The 22,897-nt window shown below is 44.1% G+C and overlaps 1 protein-coding gene across 1 annotated transcript in view; it reads right to left on the minus strand.

The window, feature by feature from the left end:
- CLASP1 (cytoplasmic linker associated protein 1) overlaps nucleotides 1-21,763 on the minus strand; it is a 273,563-nt gene extending 251,800 nt beyond the window's left edge. Inside the window, exon 1 of the mRNA XM_081096080.1 lies at nucleotides 21,626-21,763. The gene's annotated coding sequence lies outside the window, so the exon portion shown is untranslated. The remainder of the gene's footprint in view (nucleotides 1-21,625) is intronic.
- Between the last annotated feature and the right edge of the window lie 1,134 nt (nucleotides 21,764-22,897).

The raw sequence follows: 22,897 nt of genomic DNA on the forward strand, positions 1-22,897 counted from the left end.
TTGATAGCAGAACAGCTGACATGACCATCCCAAATTTCCCGAGGGAGCAGGTTACAACCAGTTGACAAAAAGAAAACCCTATTAAGTACTGGTTATTTAATGTGAAGGCAGAAGGTGTAAGGCTTGGGATATAAAAGCAGAGAGTTTTTCTCTGTTACTGAGTAAAAGTTAAGCTAAGTCAAACTATAAAGAAGTAATGAGCAATAGTTTAAAATCTGGCTTTCATTTTAACAATTTAAACTAAGCATAGCAAAAATTAATAAGTAAAATAAGCAGAGCTACAAAACATTTGAAACAATTTCCAATTCACTAAAGGATTATACAAATGATACTTTCTTTACCTCCCCCCACTGAAGCCTCTGCAAGAGCATTATTATCACGCCCATTTACAGAAGAGGACCAAATTCAGCAGCAACATGACTTCCAGGATCACACAGCAAGTAGGAAACAATCAGGATTTGAACTGGGCTTCTAACTCCAAACCCAGGGCTCTTTCCACCAAGTCATAGCTTTCCTCCAACAATGGGCATGGGTCTCTAAGTATTGTAGACATGGATAGGATATGTAATTTAGGAATAGTTCACCATACAGTGGGGCCTTGACTTACGAGTGTCCCGACTAACGAGTTTTTTGAGATACCAGCTGTCTCTCCACCGATTTTTTGCATTGAGTTGAAAGAGTAATTTGAGTTAACGAGCTCCTTAAGGAGCTCGGTCTCCAAACGAATTAAACTCGTAAGTCAAGGCCCCACTGTACTTCCTGTTCCTAAATAAGAGCCTGAATAGAGAGGAGCAACTAGCACCTGGCCCAGCACCACATACTAAGCAAGTGCCCATAGAGAACAAAGGAAGAGAAAGAACCACACATGCAGCAGCACAAGTAACCCTGGGAACGTATCAGCAATGTGTAGTTCAGATGCCAATGGCAAGCCAAAGGCATGATCAAAACCAGAAAAAGAAAGAGAGAAAAGGGTAGCACATAACCATGGGGAAACTGAGGGAAGGTAACAGAAACTCTCTGTACTATTTTTGTAACTTCTTGTGAATCTAAAATTCCAAAATCAAAGAAGAAAAAGTGAAAAGATACACATGATGTGGATGGGCTCTTGTCAATGAACTGGCTTCCTAAGTTCACTGAATAGCGAATGTGGCAGCCAACCTGCCAGGCATGGCCTTCAATGAGCTCCTGGTTCACTGGGGAGAAAAAGACAAGTGAACAATCTATTCCAACACAATATCAAGGCACTTTCCTGTAAGACTGTCTACTTTTCTGATGACTCCTTAGTAAGCAGGGAGTAAGGAAAGACTACAAAGAGTGAACCAACTGTTATGGCAACGCTGCCTGAGGTGTGCGATGTCATGATTACACATGCTTTGGTCTCTCACCCTCCAAATCATTTCCCTGGCTTCCCATCCTTGCTCCCAGCAAGTCATAGCGAGAACACAGAATCAGATGGACTGGGGAAACCTACACAGTCACGGAGCCTTCAATGTAAGGGAGTCTTGTGCTTGCTGAGGAAAGAGACCTGCAAGGAGGCCTCAGGGATTCATTTATTCACTGACAAATCAAATCTTACTAGGCTTCGCTTCCAACAATAGCTTAGAAAACCAACTGAGCAATGACAAAGAAAAGATTACTTCAGCCCGGCCAGTGTGCTCAGTGGTTGAGCATCAACTCAATTCCCAGTCAGGGCACATGCCCGGGTTTCGGGCTTGATCCCCAGTAGGGGACGTGCAGGAGACAGCTGATCAGTGATTCTCTCTCATCATTGATATTTCTCTCTCCTTCCCCCTTCCTCTCTGAAATCAATACAAATATGTTTTTTTTTAATTTTTTTAAATATATTTCTTTATTGGTTTCAGAGAGGAAGGGAGGAGAGATAGAAACATCAATGATGAGAGAGAAGCATTGATCGGCTGCCTCCTGCACGTGCCCTACTGGGGATTGAGCCTGCAACCCAGGCATGTGCCCTTGGCTGGAATCAAACCTGGGACCCTTCAGTTCGCAGGCTGACGCCTTATCCACTGAGCCAAGCTGGCTAGGACTTAAAAAACTGTTTTTAAAAAACACACTAGGGTGAATAATTTAGCAATATCTCTCAAAAATTTTAAAGGCATATAACTTTCAAACCCAAACTAACAACTTATAGGAATTTATATGTCCGTATGTGGGCAAAATCAATTATTATAGAATTATTCTTTGTAGTACTGTTTATAAACTCAGAAGACTAGAAAGAACTAAATGTTCCTCATTAGGGGGCTAAGTAATTACGCTACGTCACACAATGCCAAACTATTCAGCTATACTCCTCATTGAAAAAAAAATGAGGAAGCCTTCAAATGCTTACATAAATGATTTCCAAGATACATTAGGGGGAAAAGGGAAAAAAGAATAGTCTGTAATAGGCTAACACCTGTACAAAAATAGAGCAGGGGAGGGAAGATAGGTATGTGTACATATATGTATTTTTTCATACATGTAATTAATAACATTGAAGTCTACTGGATAGTGGCAGATAGGATAGGAGGAAAACTTAAGTTTTAAATCATGTGTATGTATTATCTGTTCAAAACTAATATGTTACATCTTTAAAAAATTAATGCATTTAACTAACAGTTCTTCTCCTTTCTAAGTAGTCTAAACAAGATGAAAAGAATCTTCTTATACAACTACAAGAGATTCAAACTTGCACATAATAAAAAGGGACATAAGAATATCTACTAGGTCTCCTTTTTTTTTCAATCCTCACCTGAGGACATGTTCAGAGAGAGGAAGGGAGAGAGAGAATGTGAGAAACATCGACTGGTTGCCTCCCTACACACCCCAACTAGGGACCAAACCCGAAAACTAGGTATGTGTCCTCACCAGGAAGCAAACAAGCAACCTTTTGGTGTATGGGAAAAAGCTCCAACCAACTAAGCCACAGAGCCAGGGCCCCTAAGTATCTTTAAAAAAAAAATGAGGAGAAACCAAGATGGCGGCATAGGTAAACACCCGAAAGTGCTGCCTCACACAACCACTTCAAAAATACAACTAAAAGACAAAACGGACATCATCCAGAACCACAGGAAGGCTGACTGAGTGGAAATTCTACAACTAGAAGGAAAGAGAAAAGCACACTGAGACTCAGAGGAGCTGCGGAAGTAAAGTGCAGAGGTACGGAGGCTCAAGCACGGAAAGGGCTGGCAACGGAGGGCACAGTTATCTTTTTCAATCTGGAGGGAGACAAGCTCCCAACTGCTCTGAACTCCAGTTCCGGGAAGTCTCTGGGGACCCATCCTCATACGGGGAGAAACTGAACTGTCTGGCAGCAGGCGGAACTCGAGGGCGGCTTTCTCTCAGAGGTGCTTGCAGCGATTACCGGGACACTGCGACCCAGGGCCTCTCAGGGCAGGACTGAGGATCAGCCATAGCTGTTTGCTCCACCCTGTTGATTCCCTGAGACCCCGCCCCACCCAAGCTGTGCACAGAGGCTTTTGCATATGAATGTCCTGGCCCTTTGCAATCTAATATCACCTAACAAACTGCAGCTGGGTCAGAGAGACCCAGAATATCCAAAAGAAGGCCCAAGGCCCTACAGCAGCTTGCACTGCTTCACAGCTGGGCCTCATCTGGGCACCTCCAAATCCCAAACAAAGAAAAGGAATCAAAAAAAAAAAAAAAAAAAAAGAAAAGAAAAGGAATCTGCAGATCTCTCTGTAGCTCCTGCTGGGTAGACTCAGGCAGAGGCTAAATTAGCACCTCCTTAGAGATCCAAGTGCCAGTGTACCCAGTGGTCAGAGTGGGACCATCCAGATTACAACTCCTCAGATCCATAAGGGACACACTCAGGGGGCAGACTCAGTGAGCATCAAAGCCCCACTGAGGCAAGTCTTGCCCCAGAAGGGTGTCTCCAGCACAGAAGTTCTCCCAATGTAGACACAGCTGATTCTCACAGCCAATTGGCCTGGAGGTCAATTCCTCCCAGTGATACAAACTACAATCAAGGCTTAACTACAACAAGACTGTGCACAAAGCCCACAAAGGGGTGCACCAAGAGTGTCCACCTCAGGTAATTGGGGAGGCTGAGCTACTGGGCCCTATAGGACACCTAGCACAGAAAGCCACCCTATCAACACAGGGAAGCAGCCAAAATGCAGAGACAAAGAAACAGGTCACAAATGACAGAAATGGAGGAAAGCAAACTACTGGATATAGAGTTCAAAACCACGGTTATAAGGTTTTTCAAGAATTTTCTAGAAACTGCTGATAAATTTAGTGAGACCCTCGAGAATATGAAAAAGGACCAACTAGAAATTAAGCATACATTGACTGAAATAAAGAATATCATACAGAGATCCAACAGCCGACTAGGGGATCCCAAGAATCAAGTCAAAGATTTGAAATACGAAGAAGTAAAAAACACCCAACCGGAAAAGAAAAAAGAATCCAAAAATATGAAGATAGTGTAAGGAGCCTCTGGGACAACTTCAAGCGTACCAACATCCAAATTATAGGGGTCCCAGAAGAAGAGAGAGAGCAAGATATTGAAAACCTATTTGAAGAAATAATGACAGAAAACTTCCCGTACCTGGTGAAAGAAATAGACTTACAAGTCCAGGAAGCACAGAGAACCCCAAACAAAAGGAATCCAAAGAGGACCACACCAACACACATCATAATTAAAATGCCAAGAGCAAAAGATAAAGAGAGAATCTTAAAAGCGGCAAGAGAAAAACGGTTAGTTACCTATAAGGGAGTACCCATAAGACTGTCAGCTGATTTCTCAACAGAAACTATGCAGGCCAGAAGGGAGTGGCAAGAAATATTCAAAGTGATGAGTAACAAGAATCTACAACAGGGGTCCTCAAACTTTTTAAACAGGGGGCCAGTTCACTGTCCCTCAGACCGTTGGAGGGCCGGACTATAGTTTAAAAAAAAACTATGAACAAATTCCTATGCACACTGCACATATCTTATTTTGAAGTAAAAAAACAAAACGGGAACAAATACAATATTTGTATTTGCATGTGGCCCGCGGGCCGTAGTTTGAGGGCTCCTGATCTACAACCAAGATTACTTTACCCAGCAAAGCTATCATTCAGAATTGAGGTCAGATAAAGAGCTTCACAGATAAGAAAAAACTAAAGGAGTTCATCACCACCAAACCAGTATTATATGAAATGCTGAAAGGTATTCTTTAAGAAGAGGAAGAAGAAGAAAAAGGTAAAGATAAAAATTATGAACAAGTACATATCTATCAACAAATGAATCTAAAAATCAAGTGAATAAAAAATCTGAAGAACAGAATAAACTGGTGAATACAACAGAATCAGAGGCATAGAAAGGGAGTGGACTGACAGTTCTCAGGGGAAAAGGGGTGTGGGGGGTGCAGGAAGAAATTGGACAAAAATCAAACATCTATGGATGAGGACAGTGCGGGGGAGGGGTGGTAAGGGCAGAGGTTGAGGTGAGAACCAGGTGGAGGGGAGCTATGGGGGGGCGGGGGGGGAGAGGAACACCTGTAATAATCTGAACAATAAAGGTTTAATTTAAAAAAGAAAAAAAAATTAGTCCTGATTTCCCCAAGACCTAGGGTCCTCTGCAAGATGTCACTTTCAAACAGCCTTCTCTCAGCAAGAGCAGTGCATTCTTGGCTCTTGTCTGTGGCCACTTCACAAAATTAGACCATGGCATTCATAGAGCCAAGAGTCAGGCTCCTGGTCCCATGGTCACAGGCTAGATGCCTAGCCAGCATATAAAGAAGGCAACAAGCAGCCCCCAGCATGGCCAACCAGGTGAGTGTGTACCTGGTTCAGGGCCTCATATCCCTCAGGACAAAATAAAAAGGGGGTACATCTCTCTCCCACCCCCAGATTAGGAACCTATCCCTCTTCTGTCTTCCCAGGATGTACTCTAGGCTCTCTTATTTACATGGCAACAATATCTATAATAATAAAAGCATACCAGACGTCCTTCCGGACAAAGCTGGGGCTGCGAGGGAAGCCCGGGTCCTGGGTGCCTGCCTGCGGCCAGAGGGAAGCCCGGGTACCGGGTGCCGGAGGGAAACCCGGGTCCTGGGTGCCAGAGGGAAGCTGGTGCTGGCAGCCAGGGGAAGGAAGGCCTACTCTTGCATGAATTTCGTGCATCGGGCCTCTAGTAAATAAATCTATATTTATAAAAGCCTAAGCAACTGTTACGACCAAACAACCGGAATGACTGGTCGCTATGATGTGCACTGACCACCAGGGGGCAGACGCTCAACGCAGGAACTGCCACCTGGTGGTCAGTGAGCTCCCACAGCCAACCTCCCCCAGCTGGCCAATTTCCTGCAGTCCTTCCCCTCCCCCCCCCACCCCCCCGGCCGGCAGGCCCCGGCTGGGACAGGGAACCGGGGGTGGGTGGTGGCAGACATGACGCCTTTCCCAGGGGACCAAGAGCCAGCTCTCTCCTTGGGCCTGGCGGTCAACCTCCCGTGCCCTATCCCTCCCCCCAGCCAGCAGGCCCCAATCGGCCTGTGGAACGGAGGCGAGGGAAGGAGGAGGGGGGGGGGGAGGAAGGCGGGGAACCACTTGGTGGCCTAGGGACCCCACCCATGCACAATTTTCGTGCACCAGGCCTCTAGTAAATAGATAAATAGCAACAGTTTTCTTAACACGTTAAGCGCCAAGCCTGTTTTGTCTTCCTTTCCGTTTAGCCCGTGATATCCGATTTCACCAATATGCTGGCGGCACCAGTGACTGACCGGTCCAGACAGAAAGTACAGTGTCAGTCACCGGCAACTTACATGGCACTTAACATGTTAAGACTGTGTTTTGGGCCATTTCTCATTAACACCTTATGTGCAGCCTTTCGGCATCCCATCCACTCACCACATTCCACCCCAAGAGGTCTACAATCAAATGGTTAGATGTTCCTTACCTTCCAGAGCTTGGTCATTCTTTCATGTTTCCGAAAAGTCATTACTGTACAATTTATCTAAATACTGTTACTTTGTCCAAACAAGTATTCCTTTGAAAATTTCCAAGTAATTAAAAGCTTTTTCCATCATGTTTACTTTTAAAACATAGTCACAGGCCACAGGAAATCTACCTGGCATGCCAATTACTACCAATAGATAAATTCAATCAGCATTAGGCAGAACATTTCCTTACAAGATTAATAATCAGTATTTTATAAAGTTTTTCAAAATTTTTAACTCAGGTCCTTTTGTCATTTTCCTAAATGTGAGGATTGATAATACTACCTAGGTCTTTCTAAATAAAATACTGGATTTGCTCTGGCCTCTCTGATATTCTTACGTTGCTTGGAACTAGAAAATAAAATAATAAAATAATTCTTTGTTTTCACTATTAATAATAATGACCTACTAAAAAAAGCAATGGATGAATAACCAGTATTTCACATGATAAAAGTGCTTATATAACAAAATACTAAGGAATGCCTACTTAGGATTAAACCCTACTGGGGCATGAAACACCAAGGGCCAACCTTCAAGCCGAGCCTCCCCTGCACTGACATCGGGACGGAGATGACAAAATGCACTCCCGAGGGCGATCACTTAGGACACGGACATTAGACCCCACTAAGCACTAAAGAGTGTGATGAAGGACAACCTGGCAATACAGATCCAGACAGAAAACCACGTACTTCTTCACCAGTTAATTTTGGGATTTCTAGGCAAAAGGAGAATTCCTAATGATTTTTAATTTTATGTTAGAAAAATAATATACATTCATTATACAAACTCAAAATAATGTGGGTTTTTTTTAAATAAAATTGGCCCTAGCCAGTTTGGCTCAGTGGATAGAGCATCAGACTGCAGACCAGAGGGTCCCAGTTCGATTCCCCTCAAGGGCACATACTTTGGTTGCAGGCTCCACCCCAGCACAGAGCCCTGGTCGGGGTACGTATAGGAGGCAACCAATCGATGTGTTTCTCCCACATCAATATCTCTCTCTGTCTTTGTCTCTCTCTCTTCCACTCTTTCTGAAAATCAATGAAAAAGTATCCTTGGGTGAGGATTAAAAAGAAATAAAAACTATAAAACAATAAAATAAAATTGCCCAGATTTCAGGTGTGCAATTCTATACTACATCATCTGTATATTATACATTGCACAAACTCAAAATAGTATTTTAGCTTCATAATTCAGTCAATAAAAGTTAAGCACATGACTTGCATGATACTAGACTGGGCACCAGAGTGATGGGGGGACAAGAAAGAATTGGAAAATGGAAAACAAAGAAATATAATACAAACTTATCTTGAAGGTCCTTAACAATCTATTCTGGAAAACAAACAACGCAAAAGTAAGAACACAAAACTGAATGAAAGGGAAGGAACTCAGACTTGTTAGTGTCTCTATTACATGTCAAGCAGCAAAGCTGTAATACACACAAAATATCCATGTATCCTCCTTTAAAGAAAGACAACGGGGCAGAGGAGGGGTTCGGTTGAGAGTAAGTAGTAAAGTAAGAAAACTCAAAGCAAAATATAAACACCAGTGAGTGATACACAAAATAAGTAAATAAAAAATTATATCGGAAGAAGCAGCCCTGTAGGTTACTTGGTGTAAAAAAAAAAGTTACATCAGTCTTCAACAAATGGTACTGGAACAATTGGAATCAACATGCAAAACAATGAAGTTGGATCCCAACTTCACACTATATACAAAAATTAACTCAAAATGGATCAATAACCTAAATATAAGAGCTAAAACTATAAAACTCTAAGAAAACATAGGAATAAATCTTTATGACCCTGGATTTGGCAACAGCTTCTTAGATATCATACCAAAAGCGGGCACAGCAAAAAGAAACAAACAAACAAACAAAAAATTAATTGGACTTCATCAAAATCAAAAATTTTTGTTTCTCAAAGGACATTATAAAGAAAGTGAAAAGACAACCTACAGAATAACTGGAAAAAAGTATTTGCAAATCATGTATCTGACAAGGGTTTAATGTCCAGAATATTTAAGAACTTGTAAAACTCAACAACAGAAAAACACACTATCCAATTTAAAAATGGGCAAAGACCTTGAATAGATAGTTCTCCAAATATGAATATACAAATGACCCAGCCAGTGTTGCTCAATGGTTGAGCATCGACCTATGAACCAAGAGGTCACGGTTCAATTCCTGGTCAGGGCACATGCAGGAGGCAGCCGATCGATCATTCTCTCATCATTGATGTTTCTATGTCTCTCTCCCTCTCCCATCCTCTCTGAAATCAATAAAAATATGTATTTTTAAAAAGAATATACAAATAGCCAATAAATACATGAAAAGATGCTCAACTACTTAATCATTAGGAAAATACAAATCAAAACCACAATGAGATACTACTTCACACTTACCAGGATGGCTTTAAATTTTAAAAAAGGCAAAAGAAAGAAAGAAAATAACAAGTGTTGGCAAGGATGTAGAGAAACTGAACCTTCACATGGTGCTGCTGGGAGTGTAAAATGATACAGCCACTGCGGAAACGTTTGGCAGCTTCTCAAAAAGCTAAACAAAGAATTACCAGCCAACCCAGGTAGTCTACCCCTAGGTATGTACCCAAAAGAATTGAAAACAGAGACTCAAATACAAATCTGTAAAACAATGTACATCGTAGCATTGTTCACAATAGTTGAAAAGTGGAAACAATCCAATATCCGTCAACAGATGAAAGGATTAACAAAATATATCCATACATAGTATATCCATACAATGGAATACTATCCAGCAATTAAAAAGGAATAACATTCTGCCCCAACAGTGTGGCTCAGTGGTTGAGCGTCGAACTATGAACCAGGAGGTCACGGGTTCAATCCCCGGTCCGCGCACATGCCTGGTTTGCAGGCTAGCTCCCCAGTGTGGAGCGTGCAGGAGGCAGCCAATCAATGATTCTCTCTCATCATTGCTGTTTCTCTCTCTCCCGCTCTCTTCCTCTCTGAAATCAATAAAAATATTTTTTTAAAAAAAGGAATAACATTCTAAAACATGCTACAACATAAATGAACCTTGAAAATATGCTAAGTGGAATAAACCAGTGGCAAAAGGACAAATATTATATGATCCCACTTATATTAAATATGTAGAATCGGCCAATTCGGAGACAGCAGATCAGAAGTTACCAGTGGCTGCAGGAGAGGAAGGAATGGGGATTTATTGCTTAATAGTTACATTTCTGTTTGGAGTGATGGAAAAGATTTAGACTGTGGTGATGGTTGCACAACAGTGTGAATGTACTTCATTCTACTGAATTATATACTTAAATATGGCTTAAATTGCACATTGTTATATTTTACAATAAAATCTTAAATTCACACATTGTGGGCAGATCACAAGCATTCTTGTGTTTTCATATTACACAGTGTTTGACATAAATGTTAAAGGCAAGCCTTAAAATTAAATACCCATTGCACTTTGAAGTTATTTATTACATGTTCTTACAAGCTAGTATCTTTTTAAAGTATGATACTTTGTAAAACGTTTTTTGGACTTGTTCAATAGAAACTTATGTGGCCACTGGGTAAAGCTAGCAATAAAACTACTGGTGCCCAATGTGTTAAAAAAAAAAAAAAAAGCTTATATAGGTCTTTAGTGATTTGGACTGTCCAAGGATAGATTTCAATCAGGGACTTAAGTCTAAAAATGTCTGTAGATACCTGATCTACCCCCTTTATGGAAACCCTAGTGAGAAACATGCATCTCCATGTTCTTCCCAACAAATGAGGAGGCATCTCCAGCTGCTGCTGGATGCTGGGAGCATTTTCTCCCAAGGCAGCCCACTGACCTTTCATGCTGGGAAAGAACAGAAATAAACGAAAAGGAAAAGGAAGAGTCCGAGAGCCGAACTCTGCTACTTTGCTGCTGTGTGATCATGACCAAATTATTCAACTTCTCTAAGCCTCAGCTTCCCCTCATTTATATATATAAAAGCCTAAGCGATGGTTCTCTAAGCCTCAGCTTCCCCTCATTTATATATATAAAAGCCTAACCATTTGACCAGTAGCTATGATGTGCACTGACCACCAGGGTGCAGACGCTCAACGCACATGCATCAAAACATGGACCAGACTGATGAATCTCAGAGGGAAGGGGGGAGGGGGGAGGGCTGGAAGAGATAAAACAAAGATCTTATATGCATACTAGAGGCCCATGCACCGGTGGGGTCCCTCGGCCTGGCTGTGGGGATTGGGCCGAAACCCGCAGTCCAACATCCCCGGAGGGATCCCAGATTGCGAGGGGGCACAGACCAGGCCGAGGGACCCCACCGGTGCACCAAACCTCTAGTTAAAAAAATAAAATAGTATCTGCCTTTAAATGTTGCTAAAAGAATTGGCAAAGTATATCTATAGCCTGGCTGGTGTAGCTCAGTAGTTGAACATTGACCTACAAACCAGGAAGTCACAGTTCAAGTCCTGGTCAGGGCACATGCCCAGATTGTGGGCTCAATCTCCAGTAGGGGGTGTGCAGGAGGCAGCTGATCAATGACTGTCTCTCATCACTGATGTTTCTATCTCTCTCTCCCGCACCCTTCCGCTCTGAAATCAATCATATTCTCTCTCTCTCTCTCTCTCTCTCTCTCTCTCTCTCTCTCTCTCTCTCTCTCTCTCTCTCTACATATATATATAAAGTGTACCTATAGCACCCAGGCTAGTGCCTAGCAAATGCTGGGTGTTCAGTCTATGGTGGCTACTGCTGTTGTAATAGGTCTATGTGCCACCCTAACACTGAAGAGCTGAGGACTTACGAGAACTTCAATAAAACAACAGCCACAGCCTCAGGAGAAGACTTCAGAGAAGGAGCTGTTTTTATACAGTTCAACTACTCTTGGAAAGACTGGCTCATTGTTCCTAGAATGAACCAGCTACTCTACATTAGGAAGGGCACCACTCTGCCATTCATTCTCTATACAACAGGCCTCTGTTAGCACGTCTGAGCCCCCTTCATAGGAGGCTGCCTCTACTCACAGGCACTGAAGAAACTGAGCAGAAAATCAGCTAGAAGGTGGGCCTGCGGCAGCACTCAAGTTCGAATGGCCTCAGAATCACCTGGGAAACTTAAAAAAGCAGATGCCTCACCTCCACCACGAATTCTGATTACTAAATACAGGATAGGATAAAAGTAGGTTATAGTTGTTCATATGGAAAATAATACAATAATTAATAAATAATACAGTGTTTCACGAACTCACAGCTGTAAACCTACTGTTGCCCCAACCTGTATTTCGGGTAAGGCCTTGGGCGTAACTGCAGACACACTTGAAGGTAGGCCCCAAAAACGTTAGATTACATTCTGACACTGACAACTAGAACAGTTGGCCACCCAAAGCCAGAGGTGCCGTCTCCTCCACACCTACCTAGCCATGCAGGACAGGAACGGAAACAAGGATGGCCGAGAGAACGCCTGCACAGAACATCCAATAACAACTGCATCTAGTGGGGCCCTAACCGGTTTGGCTCAGTGGATAGAGCGCCGGCCTGCGGACTCAAGGGTCCCAGGTTCGATTCCGGTCAAGGGCATGTACCTGGGTTGCGGGCACATCCCCAGTGGGGAGTGTGTAGGAGGCAGCTGGTCCATGTTTCTCTCTCATCGATGTTTCTAACTCTCTTTCCCTCTCCCTTCCGCTCTGTAAAAAATCAATAAAATATATATTTTTTTAAAAACTGCATATAGTGGGTTCATAAAAGTCTGTCATTATTGCTTATTCTTTTTAAAAATAAATACACACTAAGACATGAAAAATAAAAATAATGTACATTCTACACTCTTCACAAAAACAAAAAATATACTTAAATTATATTACCAGAAGTTGGTAAAAATTTTGTGAAACTGGTATGTCCTTAGATTGCTAGGAAAACTATTAACTGGTACAACTTCTGAGTCAGGCAATGTGCATAAAAGTCATCCAATAATCTCACTTTGAATTTATCCTAAAACAACACAAAAGAAACAAACTATATTCAAAAAATAGTCACTGTTGTAGTATATGTAATACAAAAAAATAAAAGATACTTGCATGTCAAGGATCCCATTTTACCAAATTTGCCATATTAATTAAATATGACAAAACTATTAAGCATTAAAATGATGCATACTATGTCATTACACAGAAACTATTCATAAAACATGCAACACCTAAAATTACTTTCTACAAAGTATGGACATGTGGACAGCCTCAAAGGGTGATACATTAACAAATAACAGCTGTGTTAGAATGGTTTCATGTGGGTTTTCTTCCTCTGGTCCCTGCACTTTCTGTATTATTGCTATATTATTCTAATAAGACTATAAATAAATTTTACTGATCCTGCTTGGCAAGTTAGATGAACAACAGTTACAGAAGCAGGTTGAAAAACCTCAGCTATCCTAAATTAAGATAACCTCACCGAAATATGCCATGCCAGTTCTAGATTTTTTTTCCACAAAAAGATAAATCTTAACAGATATATGTAACTACTAAACCTTGAATGTACATTTTTTAAAAAGCAAGTATAAACAAACTAAAAGATAGGAGATCTGGTTTGGCAACTATTCACATGGCAAAAGATCAGAAGGCTTCATGAACTATAACTTCAATATAAGCCAACAAAATGATGTAGCTAAGAGACAGCGCACACGAAAAGAACATTAAGCTGAGAAACAGAAGGCCCAGTTCTCATCTGGCTCTATCACGTACTGGATTTAACTTGGTTTCTCATCTGTAAATTGACAGAATATCTCCCTACCTACGTCCCAGGACTTGTAAGGAAGCAAACAACATCATGAATGTAAGTTATTTAAAAAAACCTTTTACCGTTAAATCTGCCCATTATTATGAAGACATTCATATATGTGTAGCTACAAAAAAGGGTAAGTGTTTAGAAGAATAAGTTCCAAACTGATACTAAGCGGATGATGCTTCCCAAGGGGCCTGGGACCCAGGGCCACGCATTTCACTTTACCTGCTCTGGTTGAATCTTTTAGGAAAACCTATTCTCCTATTACCTGGTAAGCTTTTAAATTTGTAAAAGCCAATGCAATCACTGACAATATTAATATGGAGTGCAGGATTCTCAAATTTGGGGGATTTTAAGAATCACCTGGGGAGTGGTAAAACTGTGGCTGCCCAGTCTCCACTCAGACTTTCTGACCAAATCTCTAGGTAGACAGGTATTCTATAATAATCTATAACAATAAAAGCGTAATATGCAAATTGACCAAACGGCCGAACAGCAGAACGAGTGTCCAGACAACTGTCCGGACAAAGCCAGGGCTATGAGGACAAAGCAGGGGCTGCGAGAACCTACTCTTGCACGAATTTCGTGCATCGGGTCTCTAGCAAATAAATAAGGCCCTGGCCATTTATATTTTAACAAGCTCCCCATTGAGTCTGGTGACTTGATTACTGCTACTAGTCCTACATTATTATTAATATTAACTGTACATGTTATATATTAATACATTCATCGTATGCCAGCCACTATTCTCAGCACTTTACATATATTATCTCATTTAATCCTTACAACAACCCTATAAGTAAGCACTACTATTACCACCATCCTCCTTTCACCCTCATTTTATAGATGAAAACATTAAAATACAGAGATGATTTAATGTCATAACGTCACAGAGCTAGTATAGCGGCAGAACCAAATGCACAATGAAGTTTGAAATCATTGATACAGTTTTCTAACCTAAGACAATAGTTGTAGATGCTGCTCAAGTCACAATATCAAATGGTTTTATTTTAAACACATATAAAGGACACTGGCAAAACCAGAGTTGTCTAAAGAAAGCATGCTGAAATCATATTAAACCAGGAAGGATTTACATACTTCCAGCATAACCGGCATCAATTCATACCATTTCATCTCTCAGCCCCTACATTGTGAGCCCCTGAAGTGTGAGGACCATGTATGTCTTCAACTGTACCCTCATGGTACCTGGTGCCTAACGAAAGAAAGGTTTAATAGATGAATTCATCAATAAACCTAGAAAAGGCCTGATGACTGTCCTAGGAAATGAGAAGCTACTACAGGTGAAGCAGCAGACTTAGCTCATGTTGCTGCACAGGGTATAGCTAAAATCAGCAGGGCAGGGGGAGGTTGTGGTACAGTCTAAAATACCTTTCTAGCAACCAGACCTGTCCAGGAACAGTGAAGTATGCCTGCAGTCTGAGGCCGAAGATCAGACTACAGTAAACAGAAGGTAGGATACTCGACTGGGGGTTGCACTCTAAGAACTTCTCCAAGGCTCAAATTCTACTATTCTAAGTAATGACATGTTGATTTATTCTTTCATACATTCTGCAGTTACACATGTCCCAGGAGTAAGCAACAGAGGCTACCACCAAGTGTTCTACAAACTCGCAGGGCCCTCAAGGATCTAGACAAGAGTAAATGCACAGGCGTGATCTTCCAAGGAGGCGCGTAATGAATACACACAATAGGAAACAGCAAGGAGTGGAGACTTCCAGGCAAGAGGCAGGAAGAAAGTCAACAAAAACGTAGAGGAAGAAAGGCCGCCGTTTGAGCTAGGTCTTCAGAGAACCATAAGGAGATGTAGACTGGAACGGCCATCGGATCTGAGGACCGCCACAGAACCTGGGGAGGAGAGCATTCCCTGTGGCCGTAATGTCTGAGCATAAAGGAGGAGAGCAGAACCAAGGTGGCGGCATAGGTAACCACCTCCCACAACCACATCAAAATTACAACTAAAATACAAAACAACTGTCATCCAGAACCACGGGAAAGCTGGCTGAGTGGAAGTACTGCAACTAGAGAGGTTTGAAAATTTCATAATAAAATTGACCAAAAATTGCTACACGGACCCAGGAATCTTTTATCAGTTTTGGATTTATATTCTGACCAATGCAATGCCAAGAGAGAATGCATAGGGAAACAATAATTAAGCATGGTGTAAAAATATAGAGCCCTTTCAAAAAAAATGAACAGCACAAATTTGTATCAGAGTGGTAAGGAGTAAACTTTCAGTTATCAAAGCTAAAAAGAAGAAGAGTAGCCCTAGGGTAGTAAAACAATCACTAAATTCTGGTGCTGACACAATCATTTAGTCACACACGTACATTTTTTACCCTGACTGCACTGGGTTAAAAAAAAAAAAAAAGGTCGATTAATTTCTTAAATTACATTTTACAAACCAAAAACTACTTCATCAATGATTTCTTCTTTTTTAAAAAAAAAATATTTTTTATTGATTTTGGAGAAAATCAGAGAGGGAAAGAGAGATAGAAACATCAATGATGAGAGAGAATCATTGATAGGCTGCCTCCTGCACAACCCCAATTAGGGATGGAGCCGGAAACCCAGGCACGTGCCCTGACCGGAATCGAACCGTGACCTCCTGGTTCATAGCCTGAGCCACGCCGGCTAGGCAATGATTTCTTCTTAATTTAGCTTCTTGTTTAAGACTAATGATCCTTCTCTTATTTTCTAGGAAATCTTTTAGATGATTGTTTTTAAACATTTGTTATTTTTTGCTATTGTCTACTCTTTCCACTATTCAATATGACAACGACTTGTAGTTATTAAAATAAACTGACAGTTTTAATAATTCAGCTCTAAGTGTAATAGTTATAATCCCTTCAATGGTTATAATATTTACTAATAGTACTATAAAATAAAATGTATTATGGAATAATCTAAAAACTATGACTTTAAGTAGAAGACTATTAAGACTATATGGAGTCTCAAAAAAACAAATTTAAGTATCTGATCCAATAAACTATCTTACCCAACTTATAAATCATGAGACTGCCACTTAAGGAAATAGAATTAACAAAAGACTGAAGCAAAATATCTAAATCAAAAACCAGTGAAGAAAATATATCACATTTGAACAATAAACTTAATGTTCTTCTAGCCAATCATTTCTCAACATCCCTGTCAAACTATTTTAAGGGTCTGAAATCTTGCTCTATAAAAAGCAAGTTCCCATCATCTGAACTGCCCAAGGTTCTATCACAGTAGTTACGGAAGCACACGCCACGTTTCAAATTTTTGTTTCTTATTAGTCCAAAAAAAATGCTTATCCCTTTTACATAAAGGTGAGTCTGTGGCCAAAATCCTGACATACTAGGAGATCTGGTTTTCACTTCTAACACTAAAATGTCAGTTTAGCAAAAGGCCTTTTCTTTATTTACCACTAAGATTATATGGTGATAGTTTTTGACACCTCCACCACCAACAGTCTCTTCAAAAGATTTCTGACTTAGTTAAGAAAATATAAAGCTATGGCTGAAAACTCCTCAATAAAAAGTGAAACTTTAAAAATCTAAAACAGGGCTATAGGTTAGCTAATAAACTATGAATTACGGAAAGGGAGATTTGAGTAACAATTGCTAAAAAGAAAAACTTACCAAAGTTTACAAAGATGAATAAGCAAACAGCACACCAAAATTTAAATCCTTCTTAGCAAATAGAGGAGATAAATAATATGGAGTCACACTGGGACATCATGGTGTTATTTTTGTTGTTTATATGGTCTGCGTGCATCAATGGTACTATTCTCCCACTCCTCCAGAAGGAGCCCACTGTCCAGGAGGCTTCATAGTGAGTGCTCAGTGTATGTGGCAACTAACAGGAATAGAAGCAACTTTTAAAGCCAGAATTTATAGCAGACCAAGGCACCCGCATTCGGTGCAAGGCACATGGCAGCATGCAACTACTTCTCCCCCCTGACGTTTCTGCATCACCGCCTCCCGAAGAACTAGGTCTGCAGCGCTCACTGCCACATCCACAATTAAAGGATCGCGATCAAAGAGCTCACGGGTTCTGCGATCGGTCCGTATTCATGAATGAACCCCAAGACGGAAACTGGTCCAGATGCAACAAAACATGCTTTCAAGGCTCCACCTAACTTTTTTTTTAAATTTTAGAAACAAGCATAATTGTTTTTAAAACATCCTATACAATAATAGACATATAATAATAGACAAACATGCAAATTAGCCATCCCTCCGCTATGCTAAGCCACGCCCACCAGCCAATCTAGAGTGATATGCACATTAACCCAACAAAGATGGCGGAGGCTGGAGCCGGGATACTTGCATCGCAGCCACAGCTACCATGCAAGCATCCCAGCTCTGGCCACTCCAGGCCTGTTGGAGACGCAGAAATCAGGGGAGACAGAAGTCCGGCTCCAGCGCCTGAGGCTGGCTTCCGCCCGGGAGATGAAGAAGCCGGTGATCCCAGGCCGCAGCCGGCCGGAGAAGCTGCCTGCCCCACCTCTGCCCGCCCCCTGTCCTCGGGAAGACTGAGAAGCTGGGTTCCAGCACCTGAGGCTGGCTGCAGCCTGGGAGACGAAGAAGCCGCCTGCCCGGTGATCCCAGGCCGCAGCCGGCCAGAGAAGCTGCCCACACTGCATCACAGGGGACACGGAGAAGCCGCCCACCTGTGGTCCAGGTGCCAGCGCCTACAGCTGGCTGCGGTCCAGGCGCCAGACAAGCCACCCGCCCCAAGGTCCCAGGCTGCAGCCACCCAGAGAAGCTGCCACCCCTGTGGCCAGGGAAATGGGTTCCCTCTTCTCCTACTGCAGTCATTACTCCAATATTCCCCTTCCGAATTTCTCTCCTGCGCTGCAACCCAACTCCACTTTTCATCTGAAGGATACAGAACAGAGAGAGCAGTGTTAAAAGCTTACGTTTTTAAGCCTGTAAGGTTGGTACTTAAACATATAAATGGAAAACTAGAGTCCTTAAGGTAACAAAGGCTACAAAGGGAGGGGACAGGGACAGGGCATGACCTATTACATCCAGCAATCCATATGGGAACTAAAAACTGCAATGATGACAATTAGTGAAGATATGAATCAACTAAAATAGTTGACAGGGACAATTCTTCCATCTTTGAAAATATCTACATCAAGTCTATGTAAATAGATTTTCATCTGCATAATATAACACATTCTGACAAGACCACCACCACCACCAATGTGGTCAGTGTTGTGCCGATAAACGTTTAACAACTGGCTCTCAACCAAAGAAAACAATATACTATCGGCCAATTTCTGTGGCATAAATTCTCCATCCACGGCTGATTTCAGCTGCTAGTGTGATGCCACTAAATGCAGAGCTGAGGAGAAACATGCAGTAATACACTATTATATTCTACCAGAAAGACCCAAAAGATATAAATAATGTCAAGAGTCAGAACAGTGTAGTAAATAATTGAGAAGTGATGAATTTAGAGTATGTATTACCTTTGGTTTTAATGCAATTTATTCACTTTTAAGATTATATAATTTAATTTTTAATAATGAACATGTTTAACAACCAGCTTACAAAATCCTTGAAAATTTGTGAGCCAGTAAGAGCACGCTCTAGCACAGTGATGGCGAACCTTTTGAGGTCGGCTTGTCAACATTTTGAAAAACGCTAACTTAACTCTGGTGCCGTGTCACATATAGAAATTTTCTGATATTGGCAACCATAGTAAAACAAAGACTTATATTTTTGATATTTATTTTATATATTTAAATGCCATTTAACAAAGAAAAATCAACCAAAAAAATGAGCTTGTGTGTCACCTCTGACACGCGTGTCATACGTTCGCCATCACTGCCCTAGCACAGTACTGAGTGGAGTGTAACGGTTAAAGGGCATGGCTCATGGATTTGAAATGAGACTCAGCCACTTTCAGGTTTTACTGGTCAAGTTACCTGATCTCTATATACCTCAGTGTTCTCTTCTGTCATTCTAGTACCTACTGTATAGAGTTGTTGCAAAGATAAAATGAAATCTGTGTATGACACAGCACAGTACCTGAAACAATAATTCAATTTGTTACAAACTGTTACTGCCTCAAAACGTTGTTGACAAAATTACTCGTGCTGAAAGAATGAAATTTTATCGATGAGAAAAATGCCTTATTTTGTGATCTACATGGAGACAGTCAATTTTACTTCCTCGGCAGTAGATGGTAATCTACTAGAAACTGCACGGGGAAAAATGACCTCAATCAACATGATTGAGGCAATGTATTATTAGCTGGATCATAAAGCAGAGAGGATGCCATACATTCTGGGATACATCTGCAGTAAGAGGCTTCACCTCAGGTATTAATTCTGATCAACTAAGCATCAGACTTAAGATGAATGGTGAGAAGGATTTTGAGGCTGCTTCTAGACTTAGCAGGAATAGAACTTTAATACATAAGCAATAGTTACTATGGTTAATGATGGCAAAAAAAAAAAAAACACACACACACACACCATGATCTATTCTAATAAAAGAGTAATATGCTAATTAGACTGCACTTCTTCTGGACAACCATCTGAACATCCTTCCTGACAAAGCCGGGCCGGGCAAAGCCACCTGCCAGCAGTCCCGGGCACCAGTGCCTGCAGCTGGCTGTGGCCTGGGAGATGGAGAAGCCGCCCACCCTGTGGTCCCAGGTGCCAGCACCTGCGGCTGCAGCTCGGGCAAAGCCACCTGCCCACCATCCCCTGCAGCTGCAACCGGCATGGGCAAAGCAGGCCTGGGTTCCACGTGCCTATGGCTGACCACTGGGAGGGAAGCCCAGGTCCCAGGTGCCTGTGGTCGGCTGGAGGAGGGAATCCTGGGTCCCGGGTGTAGGGCTGACTCAGAGATGGTTAGGGGCAATCAAGCCAGCAGGGGAGCAATTAGGGATGATCAGGTTGGCAGGCAGAAGCAGTTAGGGGCAATCAGGCAGGCAGGCAGGCAGGCAAGCGGTTAGGAGACAGCGGTTCTAGATTATGAGAGGGATGTCCTCTGCGGGTTATTCCCAGAGAGGTCCCAAATTGGAGAGGGCGGAGGCCGGGCTGAGGAACACCCCTCCCCCCCACCCCACTCCTGTGCACGAATTTCGTGCACCGGGCCACTAGTTATGTAATAAGTTCGAAGCTAGAAAACCCCATACCCAGCGGAGCGGCTCAGAACATGGAAAGCACAATTCAATTAGCTCCGTTGTACCCAGCCAGGCTAAGGGGCAAGATCGCACACTCCTCGGCAGGGCGCCTCTGCCAACATGAACAACAAAGGCAAGTAGAGGAGGCTGCACGGGCTTCACTCAGCACTCGCCTGCCCAGCTCCCGAAAGCTCCCCGCGCCCCAGGGATCCCGGGGACCCCCATCCCGCCCGCCGCCAGCTCAGCTTTTGTCTGGCCGGGCCGGGAGCCCCGCCGCCCGCCTCCCCGGCACCCTTCCCTCTGGAGTTCTCCACACCCATCACTCGCCGACTAGCTGTGGTGGGCTTCTCTCCCTTGCCCCCTCCCCGTGCGATTCCGGGGGGTCTTTCCCAATGCGATTGGGGTTCGCTGGCTTCTCCCGCCGGCCGGGCTGAGTCTGGTCAGGGGTGGGGTCTGGGAGAGGGAAGGAGAAAGGGGCACACAAAGCAAGCTGACCTCACAGCCGGCACCCTCCCCCAGCCTCTGCAAAGCAGCCTGGGACCGGCGATCCGCGGGTTGGAAAAACACCCCTCCCATCCCGCTCCACGCCGGCTCCCACCTCGGGCGCCCCCTCCCCCCAAAGTGCACCCAAGAACCGATGACTAGGCTGGACATCGCCCTCACCCCGTCCCGGCGACCTCCACCGGGGGGAGGCGCGGGGGCCTGGGCGGGCTGGGCTCTGCCTCCCCTCGCCCTCACCGCACACCTGCAGCCGCATTATTCGCTGAGTGGCCGCTGCCTTACCAGATCGCCGCCGCCTTCTCCTCCACCCTAATGAGGTTAAGTGCTTGGTGCTGGGATTAAATAAAAAAAAAAAAAAAAAAAAAGCCGAGAGCGCCTGCGCACTGCGCTCTCCCTTTTTCTCCTTACCGCCACCGACCCAGCGGGACCATAGAGAATGTAAACTGAGGCCAGAGAGGCGGCTGCATCTCTATGGTCACGCCCCGCGCAGGCGCAGGCCTGGCGGCGCCGGACGTGAAAGCTGGAATTCCGCGAGCTTTCGCCCTCGGAGCACGTCGGCTGACCCTGACGGGGACCCGTAGGGGGCAGGTTCCCTAAGGAATCGTGGCCAGGGTGCAGGTGGGCTCCCGGGGAACTGGCGGCAAAACTAGGCTAAACCAGGAGGGTCTGGTCTAAGCGGCCAGGCGGCAGGGCCCCGCAGAGCAGGCCGTGCGGTGCGCAGGGCCCAGGAGGATCCGCCTCGGGCCGGCGTCTGACCCTGAAGGAGCCGGCCTTTCCCTTCGGGGTTGCGCGCTCCCCCGCCCGCGGGCCCTGCGGCTTTCCGTACCGCGTCCCTTCTCCTTCCTTTCTGGAGTAGGGGCGGCACTTGCGCCGGAAGCACACTTTTTAACGGTTCTTTGACCTGTTTGGAGCGGAGCCTGTTGGGTGGGACGAGCGTCTCCACGCCGCGCTGCCCCCCTCGCGTTCCCCTCTAGGACAGTGCTGCGGAGCCAAAAGGGCGCGTTTTGAGGCTGCACCTAGGGCTTGCCGCGCAGGAGCCTGCGCTCGCCGGTACCGACATTGTCAGCTTCGTGTCGACCCCAACACCGCCTCGCGGAAACCCCTCGGTCCGAGTTGGCCCCCTCCATCGCCAGCGCATGGCGGAGTCCTGTGCGTTGCGTGCTCCCGGGCAGCTCTTGTGCGCCGCACGCCGTGCTGGGGGTTGTGTCCGGCTGGGGAGGGGCGCGGGAGGGCGGCAGGTAACGCCCCGGCCTCCGGGCGCACACGTCGGGCTGGGGAGGCGGCTCAAACAGTAGAGCCCTGTGTAGGTCCTCTGCAGTGCGGCAGCGAGCACCGTGGGCCGCAGGAATAGGGTGGCATGGGGCTCCTGGGACCGGGAAGAGGTGACATCTCCAGGGCGAAAGCGCGAGCAGCCCTGTGAAAACGGGCGGGCGCTGGGGAAAGCGCTCCGGGGCAGAGGCGCCGCGGGGCGGGGGCCCCGAGTGCGTGTTGCGCGGGGAGTGAGTGAGAGCAGAGCGCACACGGGACGGGGGAAGGAGGGTGTGATGGATGGAA

Source organism: Myotis nattereri (assembly GCF_964212035.1).
Source record: "Myotis nattereri genome assembly, chromosome: 7".
NCBI lineage: Eukaryota > Metazoa > Chordata > Mammalia > Chiroptera > Vespertilionidae > Myotis > Myotis nattereri.